Source organism: Zonotrichia albicollis (assembly GCF_047830755.1).
Source record: "Zonotrichia albicollis isolate bZonAlb1 chromosome 6 unlocalized genomic scaffold, bZonAlb1.hap1 SUPER_6_unloc_1, whole genome shotgun sequence".
Taxonomy (NCBI): domain Eukaryota; kingdom Metazoa; phylum Chordata; class Aves; order Passeriformes; family Passerellidae; genus Zonotrichia; species Zonotrichia albicollis.
Window position 1 is genome coordinate 68888 of NW_027428337.1, and position 7157 is coordinate 76044.

General features: G+C 43.8%; 1 long non-coding RNA gene across 1 annotated transcript; it reads right to left on the bottom strand.

Moving 5' to 3' along the window:
- Positions 1–1135: 1135 nt before the first annotated feature.
- Positions 1136–4943, bottom strand: LOC141727295 (uncharacterized). The gene is made up of 4 exons (XR_012578330.1): positions 4254–4943; positions 2596–2660; positions 1914–1977; positions 1136–1211 (listed from the first exon to the last, which is right to left on the bottom strand). It is a non-coding gene; the product is annotated as an uncharacterized LOC141727295 (long non-coding RNA).
- Positions 4944–7157: the final 2214 nt, after the last annotated feature.

Genomic DNA, 7157 nt, shown 5'->3' on the forward strand with positions numbered 1-7157 from the left:
TCTTTTTCCCTAAGGCTTCTCATCATTAGCAATTTCCAAGTAACATGGTATTTTTACAACATTCAAAAATGTCATGCTGGACTGTGCTAGAGAGTAATCTGCAAATATAAGCTTAGCAAAGATTGAATTGACTTGTCCAGAGAAAAAACCTACAAGTGAACACCCACACCTGCCTACAAAGAGCTAACAAGCCCCTGGCAGCTACCAGCATCAAAGCACAGTGGATGTTTCTAACAGAGGGTAAGGATAACAATATCACCTTTTGTTCTCTCCAGCTTGTTTTCCCTGCAGTCATATTTTGCTTCTTATGATTGTTTTAGTCTCTGTATCTTTTTGGACAGCACCGAGCCTGACGACAAGGACACGAGAGTCTTTCCCTGCCGTAGGGAGAGAACCAGGAAAACAGTTAAAAAAAGAACAGGGTAGTTTGAAATTCATACTTCCAGTGAGAAGCAGCACCTAGCAAACAGAACAAAAGCAAACAAAGCACGATACCTCCCTGGGGACAGAAGACTTATAAACCCTCCAGGATTTACGACCAACCCCTTCAGGACAGCAGCCAAGTGTCCCATGAGGTGGTGCTGCACCAAAGAACCACCTGACAGGTACCAAAGAGCAAAATGCACAATATTTTGCAAAGGCGTAAAATCTTGCAAAATAACAAAAATACAATAGATATAAACTACAGGGCAAGAGTACAAGTGTTCGCTTTAAGAGCTGGAACCATGCAGGTGAGCACCTGATAACTGGATCCTCACCAGAGTTTGAACCCTTCGGTACACAGAAGGGTTTTCCCCAGAAATTTCACAGACTGAGTTTTGATAGAAGTACACTTGCCAGATCCTCAGAAGCATCACCCATTCTCCAGGTGTCTGCAGAGAACTGCAAATGGCTCTCACGTAGTTTGAGCTGGTTCTCCAAGGTCTCAGGGTGAATTTCACCAGATGCAACCAAATCGGGCGACTCCCAGTGGGACAGAAGGAACCCAAAGTTTGGGTAAGCAGAGCTGCAGCAAATACTGAGGAAACAAAGATAACAGCGTAAAAAATAATAAACCATCCTTTTTTTTTCTCTTGCTTTTGTTTTTTTCTTATTCAGATCACCATAGCAATTAAAGAGAAGGTGAAAAACTCACCATTACTGAACATTTCATCATCTGTAAGCCGAGCATCCTTAGCATAGAGGACTCCAAAGTTAAAATTCACCGATCCCTGGGAAATAAAACCAAATATTGTATGATAAACAGTCAAACAGCAGACATAAAAATTTGTTTCCTCTAAGGACTTTCAGGTATGTATGTATCTTTGCATACATCCTACACATTAGAACATACACTTTATACCATCACCTAATACATAATATTTTACCTTTAAATTTTGATAGTATAGCATGAATTTTTAACTTAAATTGGCGATCTATTATTATTAAGTTGGTACTGAAAGTTATTTCTGCTGTCACATTCAAAAAAACATTATTTTTTTTTTTTACTGTAATGAGCAATCGATTTCAAAGTCATCACAAGCCCATCAAAATACAAAGCTGTATTCACTGGGCGGGTCTGTGAGCTAGAAGCAGTTAGGCTTGTACTTCCCTCTTGTTCTTCCAGAACCGATAAATCCTGTCAACAAAACCAGGATCTTTAGCCCACTGCTGTGAAAGATTCTACAAGGATGATGGTTTGATTTGTGTTTACAAGTTTTGATTTGAAATGGCCAGTTCAATGGATAAAGACAGTTTAAGTAGTATTATGTTACTATTATTATTATTTTTTCTATTATTATTTTTACTATTACTACTACTATTATTATCACCTGCTACTGGAAGAAACAAACCAGTCATACCTATACTTAATTACTTTTATTTCCAGAAAATAATAAAGAAAAAGAACCAAACCAAAAAAAGTCACTTCCTACCTTTTATATCAAGGGATGAAAAATTTCTCTTGGGCTCTTCTCCAATTTATCAAGACTCATAGCACTGAAAGGCAAACAAAACAGTGCCTTATAGAAGGGCAAGTGCACATTTCAAGGCTGAACCACCAACCGATTGCAGTGACAGCAGTTACAACATGAATCGTTCCGAGAGCCTCTGTTAAATGCAATGTTCTGTGGAACTGCCATTTCTTTCCCAAAATACTAACTTCCAACACTTCCTAAACGTATTTGGTATTTTAAAACAACAGAAGTTAGTGAGACACTGTGTGGAGGTCAGGTTTAAATTTATTTCCTTCTAAAGCACGGAGCTCTGTTCCATCACCCTTCACTTCGGCTCTGCACTGAATCACGGTGAGCATTTGAGGAGTGCTCAATAACCAATTCTATTTCTCTCTTTTTCTAGTTCTCTCTATTCCTAAATAATTAAAGACAAGTCCAATGAAAAATGACAAGTTCAGCATCAAAGTCACACTTTTTCCCTTTGTCTGGTCAAGAACAGGCTCTAAATCCACTTAGTGCTGCCTGCAACGATTAAGACGTGCAAAACCATTTTTACATGTTTTATAGGTTTATCATAAAAGCCACGGAACGCAAGCTCTGAATTACAGGAAAAGGTACACAGTCAAATATCTAAAGGGATCACTTATTTGTAAATGCATACCTTGATAGAGATCGCACTGAGAACGTTTCTGTGGGACTCTAAGGGAGACATATTTTCTGAGTACCCTGTAAACAAGAAAAGCTAGGATATATTACAGGACATACCCACTTTTTCTACATATTCAAATAGGATTTTTAATAAAAACAACTCAGCTGAAAAAGAAAGAAGAAAACCAAGGTCATTTTACTCAGCTATATTTACTCCCAATTTAGAGAAAAAAAAAAGTCACGGGTGCTGCAAAGAAAAAAAAAGTGAACCATAAACGCCTACAGTACAATTTTAAAACAAGTGCTTGGATAAAAGAATCTCATGGAACGTGAAGTAGAAAAAATGTGAAACCACTATCAGACCTGCCTATTTTCTCACCTTTGTACAAGAAAATCCTAAAAGCAGTATAAAGTCACTGCCTAAAACCGGTCATGGGATGTAACCAAGAACAATTTAGGCATTTGCTAATCTAGACAGAAACCTTTTCTGGATGCTAGTGTCAAATCACAAGTTTTGTCTTTCAGAAGCCCGACAATGCTGGAAAGCATTTTCCCTGGGGCTCGGGAGGGCAGGGGCAGAAGGGGATGAGTTTGCAGATCGCACCTGTGCCATCGGAAGGATACAGCCCGCCTGCTCCCTGCGCTGGGCATTCTCCCGGCCATCTCTGGCTTTACCGCTCAGCGCCGCTCCATCCGTTTGCATGGCAGAAAGAGCCTCGAGCACTAGCGCAGGCAGCAGCCCAGTCATTCCGGCGATATCGCAGCGCTCTCTGCTCGCAACGCCCAACACGCGGCGGAGCCGCCTCCGCCCGCAGCACCGGCAGCAGCCCGAGGGAGACGGCCGCAGCTCGGGGGCTGCTGCGCCTCCGCCAGCCTGAGGGCAGCCGCCCCACCGGGACCGCGGGAGCGCCCGGCGCCGCTCGCCCGGGGCGGCTCCTGCAGCTCCAGGCCCACGGCATCAAAGCACCGCCTCGCCCTCCGCCATCGCTACCGCTGAGTAAGGCCGAAGAACCGGGCCGACGCTCCTTCCGCGCTGCTCAGCTCCGTGCGGGCGGCCAGACGGAGGCTTCGCCCCTCCGGCGTCGCCGCCGCGGCGCCGTCCCGCGCGGGACAGGGGCCGGGAGCTGCCCGCGCACAGCCCCGCCCGGTCGCCTGGCACGCCAGCCACTCCTGTGCTGCGTCAGCCGTTGCATCACACGCCTCGCCGGCAGCAGGGCCTGCCGGGAGTTGTAGTCTCGGGCTGTCAGCCACAGCTCCGTCCTCCGCCACCGGGAGCTCCAGTCCATCCCGGGCATCAAACGGGTCCTTCGCCCCTGGGCGGGGAAGGACCTGAGGCAGCAACGCTCCTCCCGAATGCCCTCTCTTTTTCGCTCCAACTCTTTTTTCCTTTTTCACTCTGCTTTTCACCCCTTCCCTTCCCTCTGGTGGTCCTGATTCCTTTCCTTTCCTTCCCTTCCCTTTTTTCTATTTCTGATCTTGGTTTTCCTTTCTAGCTTTAGAGTAAAAAAGCAGCAGTAGAAAGTTTCAGGCTACCTGGGAGTAAAAAAAACCTCCAAAACGAAAATGATTTAAAGAAAACTATTTATTCCCTGGGAGCCTGAAATTTTCTACTGCTGCACGTGACATAGAGCTTTTATTCCTTCTTATAGAGAGTTGATATTTTATACTTACTTTATACAGCGCCCCCTGCCGTGTGCGCCGGCGCACTGCAGCCCCAGCGCTCCCTGCCGTCTGTCCCGGCGCACTGCAGGCACAGCGCCCCCTGCCGTGTGCCCCGGAGACCTGCAGGGAGAGCGCTGCGGCGTCGTTCGGTTCTGTTTAATGAAACTCGGATGAATTCGGCTTGGTTCGGCTCTTGGTCTAAACTTGTTTCAGTTCGGCTCTTCAGCCGAACTCGGCACGGTGTGGCTAAACTCGGTCATATTCAGCACATTCTCTAAATGCGGCCAGTGTCGGCTCCACTCGGCTATCGGTTCCAGTCGGCTATCATCGGCTCTTGGTGTAAACTCGGCTGTTTTCGGCTACACTGGGCTCTTCGGGTAAACTCGGCTGTTTTCGGCCACACTCGGCTCTTCGGGTAAACTCGGCTGTTTTCGGCTACACTCGGCTCTTCGGCTCAAGTCGGGATTTTTCAGCCATCCTCGGCTCGCTGAGGGCGGGAGAGCGGGCATGAGAGGACCCCGGCGCAGACAGGCCAGGTTTACCCAGATGCCTGTCACAAACCCGCAGAAATACGCCCGCCCGCGGCGACGCTGAGCCCACAGCATGTATCGGATACGCTTCAAACGCCACAGAAAAATCCGTCGGGGCCGCCATGACGTCGGTATTCCATGCAGGCAGTTCACTTACACCCACCGGGGTCCTCCACCTTCCCGCCATCTCGAGAAGGTCAACGAAAAGTCCGAGACACCCGTGACACGCCACTCCCTACATGGCGGCCTCTCGCCTGCCTGCCGGCGCACGGCTGCAGTACCGCGCTCTGCCCACAAGGCGGCAGCACTGCCGCCCGCCCCAGACGGGGGCGCAGCGCGCCTCGGGGTTGCGGGCAGCGACAGCGGCAAAAAAGAACAGGGGCGACCCCAGACAAAAACTGCTCTGACATAAATGCCAAAAACCTGCCTCTTATCCGACGTGACCAAAACAAGCTCCGTTCTTTTAAATGATGTTTAAATAAATTTGATATTTCTATTTTTCGTATTTATATTCAAGTGCATATTTATAGTGGACACGGATGCAGTATGTAATTTGTACAGTATATTATGTCTATTCATTATACTATATTATGTCTATTCCTACTAATAATACTTATTTATCTTTTGTGTTTTCATAAATATATTTATGTATTGATTCTATATTTATATTTTTGAAATTCTATTTCTAGAACACGTTTATTATTTAAAATTAAAATCCCTTTCTAACTCAATAAATACAAAAAACCCTTCTTTTAAACTATATTGAAATATTTTTATATTTATAGCTTGCATGACTATATTCACATTTATATTTATAGTTTATATTTAAGCATTATATTAATCATGATATATCATATGTGTCCTATTGAAATAATAGAAATAAATTATTTTTTAAATTATGTACCATATCTACTACTACAACTTTATCTTAGATTTTTAATTTTATATTAGCCTTTTGCTCTTTATGATCTGTTTCTATACTTAGATTTCTACCTTTATATTATTTGTATTTATCATTTTTGTACTAAATCCCGCTTTTGCCAAATAAAAAACAAAACCCCCCTTTATGTTAAACTGCTTTTAAAACCTTATATCAATATGGTGTAATATATAACAAATAATAGATATGATAAACATAAATAAATTCATATCAATTTTATATCTATTTCTTACAATACACTATAATAAGATATATACAGTATTACATGTATTATGGATCTTATATGCAGATATTGATTTCTGTTATTTTGCATTTTAAATAATTTAACAATTCTCTCTATATGTGAAAGACATTTATATATTTATACTTTGGTTGCAATTTTTTCTGGGTGTTTTCCGGGACTTTTCTTGCCCTTCTTAGAATTGTTTTTCTGGGTTTTCTCTGGGTTTTTCTTGCCCATCTTGAGGGTTTTTCCTGGGTCTCTTCATGCCCATCTTCGGGTTTTTTTTCTGGGTTTTTTCTTGCCCGTCTTGGGGTTCTTTTCTGGGTTTTTTTCTTGCCCATCTTGTTGGGGTTTTTTTCTGGGTTTTTTCTTGCCCATCTTCATCTGTTTTACTGGGTTTTAAGCCAACATGGGTACATTCCATGTCAGTACATACAATATAACCCGGCTGAGGATTTTTTATTCTAACTTTAAAAATGAGTTGCAAAACCTGAAAAGCAAAAGTCATATACACAAGGTTAAATCCAGTCAGCATGTGCCCACCCATGCAGAGACGAGCAGACACAGACAGACACAGCCACGTGCTCTCACACACACTCTTGCCACTTACACGCTCACTGCGGCCCTTACCTGAGACGCTGAAGAACGTGCTGTGACACATCTTCTGGCTGCTGCTCCTTGAAGTAAATGGCAGACCCTGGGGAAATCAGCAGCCTCGGGGACCTGTGAGACAACAGGAAGGGTCAACGAGTGGCTATCTGACAGCTAGGACTTGTCCCCACTCTGGACCGATAAACTTTCTACCCAAAATCCCACAAAAGACAGATGAACAGTAAAGCTTTTATAACTGTTCTACCTAACTGTGACTGCGTGCCAGGGCAGGGCAGCTCTGATCGTAAGTGGTACAATATAAGTACACCCAATATAGGCTGAGGTAAACAGTGCAAGTGTAAACAGAGCGTAAGTACACACAATATAAGGTGACACACTTACATACAGTATAAACCAACACAGGTACACACAATATAAACCAATATAGGTACATCCAATGTAAGTACATATAGTATAAACCAACATAGGTACATACAGTATAAGTACGTACAGTATAAGCCAGCATAGGTACACACAATAGAGGTACATACAACATAAGCCGACATAGGCAGATACAATACCAGCCAGGACTTGAGATAACTCTCTGGAAGACGAATTCTTGAGCCCTG